Raw genomic sequence first — 12,825 nt, 5'->3', positions numbered from 1 at the left:
GTCATGCGCATATTGGAAGCACTGACAGTTGACATTTTTCTGAAGGTCTGCTGCGTACAAATTAAATATTACAGGCCTAAAATAGACCCTTGTGGCACACCAAATGCAACGTGTGCCATGTTTGAGTGTCTGTCATCAATTTGTACAAAATGACGTCGGTCTGTTAGATAGTTTATCATCCACTTTAAAAAAGAACCAGGGAAGCCCAGGCGGTGCATCTTTTTCAAGGCAGTACTAAAGTGGACAGTGTCAAAAGCCTTAGAATAATCAGCAAACACCATCATTGACACCTCCCCTCTATTCATGGAATGTTTCAGGTCATCCCGAATGCCAATCAAGGCAGTTGTAGTCGAATGATCTTTCCTGAAACCTGACGTACGGTGGCCGAACAAAGCAGCTTTTTCAATAAATGTGATCAGCTGTCTCTGCACTAGTCTTTCAAAGATTTTTGAAAGATCAGGTAAACAACAGACGACTCCACCTTAGGAATAGGTGATACTCGCGCAATTTTTGCAAAGCGACGGGAAGGTTGATGTCTCAATACAGGCGTTAATATGTGTTAACGGTGAAGCAAGATCATTGGCCACTGATTTGATGAGCCTCACAGGGATTTGATCTGCACCCGTGAAAGAATCTGATCTAAGCTCCTTTATTTCCTTAATTACTTGGCTGTGTGAAACCTGCATTAAGCAAAATGTAACACCACTTTGCATGGGGAGAGAATCCACAAGACCTAATAGTTTGTTAGTGTCATCTGGCTTTGTACCCAATGTCCCCTCTGTTGTGGTGGCAAAGTGCATGTTCAGATTATTTGGGTCAATTCGCAGCGGTCGAGGACTTGGATTAAGTACCCGGTGTATAACTCTCCATACCTCCTTAGAGCGCTTAGATGATAGAGCTGTTGGGAGGAAAGCTGTTATGGTCTGATTGATTACAGCTTTTATCTTATTCCAAACTGTCCTAAAAGCTAACCAGGATTCTTGTGTGTTGTCATCATGAGCTTTGGTTCGAAGTTGGTTTCTTTCAGCTTGTAAAACTCTAATTTCCTGTGAATGCATCCAGGGTGCTGGTGGACGTGTGACTTTAACCCTACGAAGTGGGGCATGACGGTCAATACAATCAGTAATTAGAGAATTAAGAACAGAGACTTTATCGTCAATAGATTCCAAGCCATAAACGACACTTAACGGGAGAGTTGAGAAATCTTGTTGGTAGGCATTCTCCTCAAAGTTCTTCATATTACGAATAAACTTGTATCGGGGTAAGTACTTCTTCACCCGCACATTAACAGTTGCATAGACTGCATCATGGTCACTTATGGACAAACATGGTAGAACATCAGTGTGACTGATTTTTTGTAAAGCATTAGAGATCAGATGATCTATAAGGGTCCTTGATGTTGGTGTGACCCTTGTCGGTTTAGAAAAGTGCTGAGTGAGGTTGAAGGACTGCAAGCTGCCAGTTTATCGTGAAACAAGTGGAACAGAAACATTGAACATATTGATATTCATATCTGCTGTAATAACAAACATAGCTTCCCAGGTTGGTACAATGTTGGAGAGAAGGTTCTCAAACTTCTCAATCCAGTCGTTGCTGTTTAGGATTCTAGTGGACCGATATAACACACCAAGTAGGAGTTTGCTGTTTTCGTTTTTACCAGGAATTTCAAGCCACATGTGTTCAAATTCAGGCTGTAAGTTTTTAATATCTTTGCGGCGCTTAAATGCAATTGAGTCTTTGATATAGGCGCCAACCCCACCGCCCTTACACACATTACGATTATTATAGCACAACTGACATCCAGGTACAGAGACATATTGCAACAGAAGTGGGTTGTCTTTAAGCCAGGTCTCACTAAGTGTAATAACATCAAAGTTATAAGAATTTATTAAAACTGTAAATTCCACAAAGGTGGATGTCATGCACTGTGTATTAAGATGTATAATTGACAAGTGGCTGTTGTTGGCCGTAAGAGCATTCTGATGGCAATCCAGAAAGTTGTCGATTGAGGTTTCAGTTGCTTGGTGATCTAAGCAATCTGATCTTACATGATTGAAAGGAAGTGTTGACCATGCTGCAGCGAAGTCTCGAAGAGTTAAGACGTGTTTTAGCAAGCTCCTCATACTCTTTCAATTATTCTCCATATTTTGTCTCTACGGCTTCTGGTCTTCTAACCTACAATGCTTCAAAGAAACAGCTTAAATGGCTTGGCACAAAGGAAGATTTACTCGACCTTTTCTCATCAAAATTAGGAATCGATAGCAGGGACTTTCAAGTTCAGGATAATGGAACCCTGTCCGGTGCTTAAAGCTGGACACATCACTTGCAACTTTTATACCAAAGCAAAAACTCTCCAGATTCAAGGTAAAGAGAACGCAGAGCAGTTGAATTAAACTTAATTGATCTGGCTAAAGAGAAGTTACCCGAGAAACTACCCGACGAGGTTCCTTGGCCGGAAAGTGAAAAGCAAAGTGGCGAAGAAGTCATTGAACTTGAACCCGCTGTCGCAAAATATCCTAGCCGCTGTTGTAATAATTGTAGTGATTTGATAGAAACGATTCTGCTCCTTAGAAAGGATATACGCGATTTAAAAGAGCAAGTTGCCGATTTTATTACCAAAGAAAGTTGCATTGATGCCGATGTCTGTTCACACCCTGATGCAGTCATTAATAACGAACTTCGCCATCAACGAGAGTTGAACGAAAAACTTTCAAACAATTTGCATCTCGAAAGAGAAGAAAAACAGCACCATCTTCAAGTGAACAAAGACTACGCTAACAAATTTCGATTGGCCGAAGAAGAACAAAAGAGTCTCATTACCTCCATTCATCTACTAACAAAGGAATTGGAAGCTCATAGGGATTCAGACCAGAAAAAGGTGCTAACTGCTGTTTCCACTGATGCAAGTGCGCAAGCAAAATCTACATACTCTTTTTCAGCAACCACAACAACATCAACAATAACGGATAGAGAACGAGAAGCTGGATCTGATCATCGTGAGCAAAGTTCACATCAGACTGCCTCGCCAGCCTTGAGTCCTCAGGATCCAAATGACCCGGAGAGGAATGCAAGTCCACAAAACAGCGACTACAATAAACCTATAGTTATAATTGGAGATTCTATCATTAAGAACATAGATCCAAGAAGGCTTTCAAAGCAACCGGTCCTTAAGTTCACATATCTGGGGAAAACAGCAGATCAGATATCCGAAGAGGTTATGTCTATTAATGTCAATGGTGATCCAGCCCATGTAATTGTTCACGCGGGTACAAATAACCTTCCAACAGATTCCGCTCAAAGATGTGCGGAAGTCAGTGAAGTTAAAATATCCGAATTCAAGAATAGCAGTCTCTGCACTTACTCATAGAGAAGATTTAGATTTAAGTGCAAAATTGCATGATGCTAACGAAAGTTTGAAATCTTTGTCGGAAAGTAACAACTTCACGTTCATTGACAATTCAGTAATTGACAATTCTTGCCTCAACAGCAGCAAACTTAAAGTCTACTAAACTCTAAGGTTAGCTCACTGCTTGCCCTTAAATTTATTAATTTTGTTAGGTCAGGTTCTAGCCGTGGGCCATCCAGCCAAGTACGACAGGGTTTTCGCAGGCCCAATGTTTACAACCAACTGAGCAAGGTCCTGCTGGAGCTGGCAAACACGTGACGACGCAGAAGCAGGGATCGTCGTTACTAACGACAGATCAGTGTGATTCAGTAGAAGGTAATGATGTTTACTCTCCACTGCATTGCATCACATCCTGTAGAGGGTTTAAACTTGCCTGTATTAATGTTAATAGTCTATGTAAACACATTGATGAAATTCGCTATATTTTAATCAATTCTCCTTTGGAAGTGCTAGCCGTCAACGAATCTAAGCTTGATGGCACTATTTCTGATGCTGAAGTATATATTCCTGGCTATCTAAGCTTGATGGCACTATTTCTGATGCTGAAGCATATATTCCTGGCTATATTATAATCCGCAAGGACCGTAGCCAGTCAGGCAGTGGTGTTGCTCTCTATATCAGGGAAAATCGGTCGTACACAAACAGAATTGACCTTGTGCCCGACACTTTGGAAATAATCTGTGTAGAGATAAATCTTCCTCACAGCAGGTCATTTCTAGTCAGCACTTGGTATAGACCACCGAGCGCGGAGATGCAGGTTTTTGATGAATATGAACAATTTATCCAGCGTTGTGATATCGAACATAAGCAACTGATTCTCATGGGGGATATTAACTCTGACTATGCCAAAACACCCCTTGATGTACATACTCGAACCATGCAGTTCATATCCTCAGTTTATCAGTTAGAGCAACTAATCAAAGAGCCCACCCGAGTTACTAAATCCTCGGCCACTACTATTGATTTAATTCTTACAAATATGGTCGACAATATAGCAACCTCTGGAGTTATTCACCTAGGGATTTCAGATCACAGTCTAATTTATGCGGTACAAAAGTTTGCTGTACCCAAAACTAGACCCATTATTAAAGAGGTTCGAAATTTCAAACATTTTGTCGAAGTGGACTTTATTAATGACCTTAATAGGGCCCCGTGGCAGATTGTTGAATGTTTTGACGACCCTAACTTAGCTTGGCAAGCATGGGAGTCTGATTTTAATGCAATTTTAGATCACCATGCCCCTATCAGACATATGCGTGTGAGACAATCATCAGTACCATGGCTCACGTTTGACATAAAGAAAATGATGAAGGAACGAGATTACCATAAAAATCATGCTATTAAATACGGCTCGCACAACAACTGGATACTTTATCAATCTGCCAGGAATAAAGTAAATTCTATGATGCATAAAGCGAAATCTGACTACTTTCGCCTGAAAATCGATGCGTCCAAGGCCACTGACCCTAAGGCGGGCTGGAAATTAATAAATTCACTTACAGGCAAAGGTAAAAAATCTTCACCTGTCAATGATATTCTTGTTAACGATAAAATTGTTTCTGACGATAAAGATATTTCCGAGTCATTTAATGATTTCTTTGTAAACATAGGACCAACTTTGGCCGCTGAATCAACGAAAAGGTCCTCCAATAGCGTTAACACATATCTCAGCAACATTCAGAATAGTCATCCAGCCTTTCGATTCTCTAATATACCAGTGGAAAATGTCGCGCTTACGCTAAAAAAGTTAAAGGTGTCGAAAAGCACTGGCCTTGATAAGATTCCTGCTAAGGTCCTTAAAATCTCGTCTAGTATAATTGCTCCATCTTTGACTTTTATATTTAATTTGTCACTTTCCTCTGGAATTTTTATTGATGACTGGAAAAATGCGCGTGTGTGCCCGGTCTATAAAGGCAATGACCGTCGTGATATGGGAAATTATAGACCCATTTCAATCCTGCCAATAATAAGTAAAGTTTTCGAGAAAGAAGTTTTTCAACAGCTTTATCACTAGTTGAAAGTTAATTCTGTTCTCCCTAAATTCCAGTCTGGTTTCCGCCCTCTCCACTCGACTGTCTCGACGTTGATTCAAATGTGCGATGATTGGTCTGATAATATGGATAAGGGAAAATTGACAGGTGTAGTTTTTCTTGATATTCGTAAGGCCTTTGACTCAGTTGATCATTCGATTTTACTAGAGAAAGTTAAGTTTTATGGAGTCACTGATAGAGAATTGATGTGGTTCAAGTCTTATCTTACTGCCCGACAACAACAATGTTTAATAAATGGTTGCTTATCTTGTCAAAGTAACTTACTCTGTGGAGTTCCCCAAGGCTCTATTCTTGGCCCTCTCCTTTTCCTTATCTACATAAATGATTTACCAAATTGTTTAAAATTCACTATACCCTGTTTATATGCAGACGATACTCAAATCTTTACCTCTAGTTTTGATATTGGCACACTTGCCAATAATATAAATTCTGATTTAAAAGATCTAAGCGACTGGCTCACTGTTAATAAGCTCCAATTCCATCCTCTCAAAACTAAGTTAATGGTTGTTGGGTCAACATATAATTTGAACACTAAATCTGGAGATTTAACTAATGCAATCTCCATTGATAATAATTTGGTTTCACGCGTAACCTCTAACAAATGTTTGGGAGTTCTACTAGATGAAAAGCTTACATTGAGTATATATGTAAAAAGGCATGTGCTGGCATAGGTGCTTTGAGAAGAATTAAGCCTTTTGTCCCCCTCTGCACCCTCGTAACTTTATACAGATCACTCATTCAACCTTATTTTGATTACTGCTCACCCCTGTGGGATACATGTGGTAAGCAACTAAAAGATAAATTACAAAAAATTCAAAATCGTGCGGGAAGGGTTATTACAGGCTCTTCATATGATGTTAGGTCCACAGATGTGTTGAATAACCTGAAATGGGAACCCTTAAAACCAGGCACTTCCATACAAAGGCTACCCTTATGTTTAAAATCCTCAATAATCTATCTGCCCCCCAACTGAGTAACTCCTTTGTAAAGCTAAATGATACTAACATAAATTACAATCTTAGGAATATCGAGACTGACCTAGCACTTGCAAGGCCATACACAAATTTTTTGAAGCACAGCTTTAAGTATAGTGGTGCAATGCTCTGGAATAATCTTCCCTATGAGGCAAAGACCGCAAAATCGCTTTCTGATTTCAAACGCAAACTTGCGTCCTCGCCCTTTATGCTTTCTATTGGATCCCACTGATTCTATGTAATATACTTCTATTTTAAATATATATATATATATACTTTATTGTAACGTGTCTACCTACACCCCACCTGGAAACCAGCTTTTGTTGTGTGTGGCTAGCTTAGTGAAATAAAGTTGTATTGTATTGTATTGTATTGTATTGTTATTGTAACTATAAGCAACAAGAACACGTCCACGTGCCAAGGTTAGCCGACTTTGATATTTGCTTGCGATCCGTGCAATTTACGTGATACAGGTTGTAACACACGCTGCAATGTAAAGAGATTTGATTCTTCTTGACCGGCTTCTCTTACTTGTAACACTTTGTGACAGGACCAGGGTTAGGCGATATGTCACCAGCACAGAGGAGAATCCATCGACAGGCAGTCGGTTAGCGCAATACAAACAAGGACAACTTGCCCGAGTTGCAAGAGGGCAGTCTGTACACCACCAGGAAAAAGAGGCCGTATGTCGATAAATCCTGTACTCAGCAGAGCCAAATCTTGTACTTTGCGGAGGGAAATGAAGATGGCGGACATTACCTGTGTTCGGTGAGTGGCGTAAACCAGCAAAATGTGATGCAAAGTCTCGTTTTGGCATTCAGAAATCTTGGAGGAGGGCAGACCTTCATATACTCAGTATGTCTGTCGAATAGTATCCGGTATACATGATAGGAAAATTAGTATAAGAACATAAAAACAGGAGAAACGCAAAACAGGTCCGGCCACCATTAATTAAATGAAAAGAACATCAAAAACATGCATTCATTTTGAACTTAAGTTTGTATGGCAAGAAAAAGATTTCTAAAAAAAAAACAGCCCCATTAAATTTAGGAAACGGCTAGTCCCTGAGTTTTCCAAACTTTCAGGCAGTACTCGATACACATTTCCAGAGCTCAGTTCCATCCTCCCACTCACTTCTCTTTAAAGTTTCATGATGATTCGGAGATACATGTGCCATTCTTTTTTCAAGTAGACTAGTGCACGACTGATAAAACAACGCAAATATCGGTCGCGCAGTAGTCTACTTGACTTTGATAAATATTATTAAATCAATTTTGACTGATCACTATGTTCTCTTATCTAACGTTGTGCAAGACTTATCATCTATGGTTTTTGCAAAGGTTTTAAAACCTCAACTTCACTATTGCTTGAAGTAATGCATGACATATTACAGTCACATTACCTGCGCAGTATTGTTGTGCACAGACAATTAGCGCGAACGTCCTTAAATTGCCCAGTTCCTGACCATTAAAGTTTATTCCTGTTCCTTTTTGTATCTATTTTGCATGAAAATCAAGACGGATTCTTTTTTCAGAAATTCAATAGAATGTAACATCAAAGTCCTAATATACCTCAATGACATTCTCTTGACTTGTTGGAGCGACAGGTGGAACAGTGGCATTGATACCCTCTTTCCATAATGTTTCTGTTATACACAGAGAAACGGTGCTGTTAATAAGCTATGCAATGTTTCATGCAAACTTTCTTTCAGCAAAACAGGTAAGTACAACCAGTTGCAAAAATACTTGAGACACAGGCTACAGGAAAATCTCAATCCACCTCTGCTTCCCATTTTCCCCTCCCCCCATTGTACGCATGATGTTAGCAATGCAAGATCACGCTCAATGGGGGAAAGGAAGGGGCTTTATGTTCTATGTGCAAGACACTTTTCTAGCACTGATTTCAATTTCGGAAGGCTGTTTTTCACTTAGAGTGTCGACTCAACATTTTTGTAACTGTTTGTAGTTGGCAAAATGCTTTTGCTGCACAACACAAGCATTATAAATTATTAATCAGTGTTCTCCTTTTCAAGCATCTGGTAACTGGGAAATTTTACTGTCTGCAATACCTTTTTTTAACTCCCTAGAATAGACATTGTTGGGTATTTTTGAGAAAATTAAACAGGTATCTTTGATTGTTTTACCTGTTATGCTAAAAACAAGGGAGCATACTGTACATCCATATTAATTATTACTATGGCAACTTCTATAAGAACCCTAAGTAACATATCATCATGATCATTATTTACCATTTCTATGTACCTATTATCCCCTAATCCATTTATTCTTGTTAGTTTTTACAAGGAGAAGCATGTGGCAATCTCTATCACACAAACTAACTAGACTGATTGTCACTGGTGTGGTTTAAATTAAACTACGTACACAATTTACCCAGAGTATCTGTTCCTCCATTTATTCCAATGAACGCCTGAGGACCAAGTACATTTGCCACTTCTCTCTCAGTAGAGGACATTCTGCTCACAGCTGGAGCCACTGGAGAATGCAAATCCTCGCTAAGTTCCTGCAAAAATGAATTCACTTCATGTTGATCATCTAATTTACTACAAAGAAATCCCAACGGCACAACTAAGGTCTCTCTTGCTGAGTCATGCAGTACATTCCCATTCCCAGTGACTTTTAGTCTTCTTACTTCTCCTTGACATGCCTGACGTTTCTTTCGTTTCACTGACACAGTCAGCTCGTCCCATCGTTTCTTCACCTGCGAAGGAAGATTAATGTTGTCGGAAGAATACTAAAAAAAATTAATGAGTGTGCACTAATGGACTGGTTGGGAAAACCAGATGGGAAAATTTTGTTTTTTGCTGTCCAGCCATCTCTCTCAGTCAAAAAAGCATAAATTCGAAATTCATAATAATCTATGCATAGCATGGTATGATCATTTCACCTGGTCAACAGTTTTCCTGTCCCCTGAGTTTACAGCATTCACTGCCATAGTGATCTCCTCCCAAGCATTTTTTTGCCATTATTAGTGACCATGTTTGAAAATTTTGACTTGAGAACAACCTTAAAATGAAGTACATTGAAAACAAGCAAATAATTTTGTAATTCACTATGACATTAATAATAATTGAAACCTCACTGTAAACGTACTCACTGCAGCCTTTCATTTAAAAAAAAGACAAAAATACAATGAAAAGATATTTTTTTGCATATGTGACTTCTTGCGCGAAACGCAAAAGAGATAATCCACTGACTTATCTTCTCGTATAGCCATCAATGAGGGCCCTGTTCATGTCTTCCGTAAATCTGGCACTTTTTTGCTTGGGCTCAGACATCCTTTACTACAATGGAGAAGAATTAAAGAGAGATACTGTAGGATAGGATTTCTACTATGATGAATGCCTTAGCTGCTCAAGAGCTGAATTTGAGAGACACTTTGCTAGCACTGATTTGAAGTCCGGAAGAAGGAACTATCACTAGCATGGTAATCTTCTCCATTCTTACTACTTCTCAAAGAGCAAAAAAACTATAACTTAATCTTTGATGCTTATCTTAATGAAATCATTGTTTACTAACGTGCTATTATAATAATGTCCCAAAGTACTTTTCATGAATTTCACTAATGTTTCAAAATATAATATAATTTACTCCAGCATATCTCAAGATAATTATCACAGGAAATAACGTTGATTCAAATTAATTAACTTGTACCAAAATACAGCATACCAATGTAAAAATTCAGCCGGAACAAACGGTGGTGTCGCCTCTGCATAAATTCCCACCAAATTCAGAGCCACCAAACCAATTGGACAAAAACGGCAAACCAAGAAAGAAAGAAAATGATTTTCATTGCGTTAATAAACTCTCTCATCAACAATTTAAACATCTTTATTTAAATAAAAAAAGGGAAAATAACTTACTTTTGTAGCACAGTAGCCTACTCCGCACTTAAAATCAATCCATGTTAGGAGACTGCAAAGGCCGCTATTTCATTCACTGTAAGATTAAGTTAATCCACTTTCATTTTTCTGAATTAGCTCTCCATGTTAAAGTCAGTAATTTTTTACAAGAAGGAAGAGGAAACCTGTTCACCAAAAAGACAAAACAAGATCAAACTAGCCTACCTGTCCACTTCGATTCCTTACCTGCCAGCACTCACTACAACATTTATACATGTAATAAGGTTAAAGAAACCGCATCATAAACGTACGACTTGGTGCTTTTGAAGGTACATTATCAGGTTTTAATAGCAAATGCAAGTGATATATGTAAAGTTGCGAAAGACACGAAAAATGTGCTCAAACCATGTATCAACGGCCAGTCAACGTTGCAAGATACTTCCATTTCAAGATTGCCGTCACACTGAAGACATGCTTATATTATAGAATTTCCAGTATTGTATAAACTAACCACAAGCTAGACTTATTTAACAGGTGAACAATAAAAAACAAGTTCTAGGAGTCCGGAGTTCTCAATCTCGATTCGTGAACCACCAGGTTCACACAGACGCAGAAGGTCATTCCCAAAAAAACATACCCGAAACTATGGGGCTACGTTCGGGTGTTTTGATAAACACCTTTGGCAACCCGAAAAACGGCCGAAACGTTTTCGGGTATTTTAAGAAACACATGCCAGGTTCCGATCAAGATAAATGGCAAGGATATTGAATAATTAAGCATACAGGCACTTAAGACAGAACTTGGAAAGGAAATCTGCCTTTTTCAGGGAAAAATAAACAAGTTCTGCTCGATCGGTTGAAACATGCCATTCAAAATTTCCGCCAAACAGCAATACGGACGGAATTGACCCAGTGAATGATTCTATCAAGCCAGATTCCTCAGATCTTAACAAGTCTGCTAGCTGCCAGTGTTATTCGCTTTATTTAGAGCTCAAAAGGGATATTGATATCATGAAGACGAATCAGCCCTTGGATAAACTAAAGGAAGAAAATTCAGCTCTTAGAGCTGAGCTCTTGTCTCTAAAGAAGCAGTGTGATATTGTTTGCGAAGAACAAGATTCTTTAAAATTGGCCCTTCAGATTGTGTCTAAGGATCTCTATCATAAGAATGAAACCAAACCAGTTCCTAGGAGTGACCAAAAGCAGACATCTCAGAATAAAACGAAGACAAAGCAAACAAAGAAAACAAACGACCGCAATCAGGCCAACGATTTGGTCAACCAGAACCAGGAATTCTACTTGCCGACAGACCTATTGATGTACTAGCTATTATTAAGGCTAAATTCAACGGCATTGTTAGCGATAATGAAGTAAGATTTCTGGATATGAAATTATTTGTAGTGATCACTTTTGCAACGATTGGTCTGGAGGGGGTGTTTGTTTTTATGTTCGCTCAGAAATTAACTATTCAGTTCGTACTGATTTGAACAACCATTTAGTAGAGAGTTTATCTATCGAAATTAATAAGCCTAGATCTAAGCCCTTTGTTGTTACAACCAGGTACAGACCTCCCGATTCCTTAGTTGACATTTTTAGACCTTTTGAACAACTTAGTGGTAAACTAGACTCTGAAAATGTCGAATTTTATGTATTAGGTGACCTAATTTGTAATATGGCCTCTCCTAAATTAGACAAGAATGCTATTGTTCTATCAAATCTTCTCGATGTATACGGACTGCTTCAGATAAAAACATGCCACAATCACTGATAAATCCTCAACCCTGATTGATCTTACATTTACAAACATCCAGATAGGGTTGTCTGTTCAGGAATGTCGCACATTGGCATCAGTAATCACAGTTTGGTTTTCACTTTTCACAAAGTTTCAATAGAGTCAACAAAAAATGGCCATGCGACCGTCAAATATAGGAAATTTAAGAATTTCGACTCTACCAGCTGCTTTCGCCATATTTCTCAACAAAACTGGAGTAACATTGAAAGCTGTACTGATCGAAAGTCAATGTGGGCGGCATGGAAACAATTATTTATTGAATGCACTAACAAGCACGCACCACTGCAAGAAAAGCGTACTTGTGCAATAAAATTGCCTTGGATAACGCCCCATATAAAGAAAAGAATGCATGACAGAGACATTCTTAAACTGACGGCATCATGCTCTAATGATTCAAATGACTGGTTAGCGTTTAAACGTTGCCGTAATTCAGTCAATACTGAATTTTAAGCAAACCAAAGAATCGTAGTATAAAAACGCACTTCATGCAAATGAAGGTGACTCACGCCAGACCTGGAGAATTATAAATGAGTTCACACCCAGGAAAACTACAATTGTTATGTAAAGGAAATCAAAAATGATGGCGAGGCCATTTGCGATTCTCTAGAGTTGGCCGATTCTTTTAATTCTCATTTCTCTTCTATTGGACCTAAACTCGCTAGTGAGATCAATTCTGATAATGGTCCTTCACATCTAAAGTATATTATGACACCCGATAGCCGTTTTGAGTTGAGAGAAACTAAT

Source organism: Montipora foliosa, chromosome 10 (assembly GCF_036669935.1).
Source record: "Montipora foliosa isolate CH-2021 chromosome 10, ASM3666993v2, whole genome shotgun sequence".
NCBI classification, from domain to species: Eukaryota; Metazoa; Cnidaria; class Anthozoa; order Scleractinia; family Acroporidae; genus Montipora; species Montipora foliosa.
The sequence above is the reverse complement of the archived record's forward strand: the minus strand, read 5'-3'. Positions refer to the sequence as shown.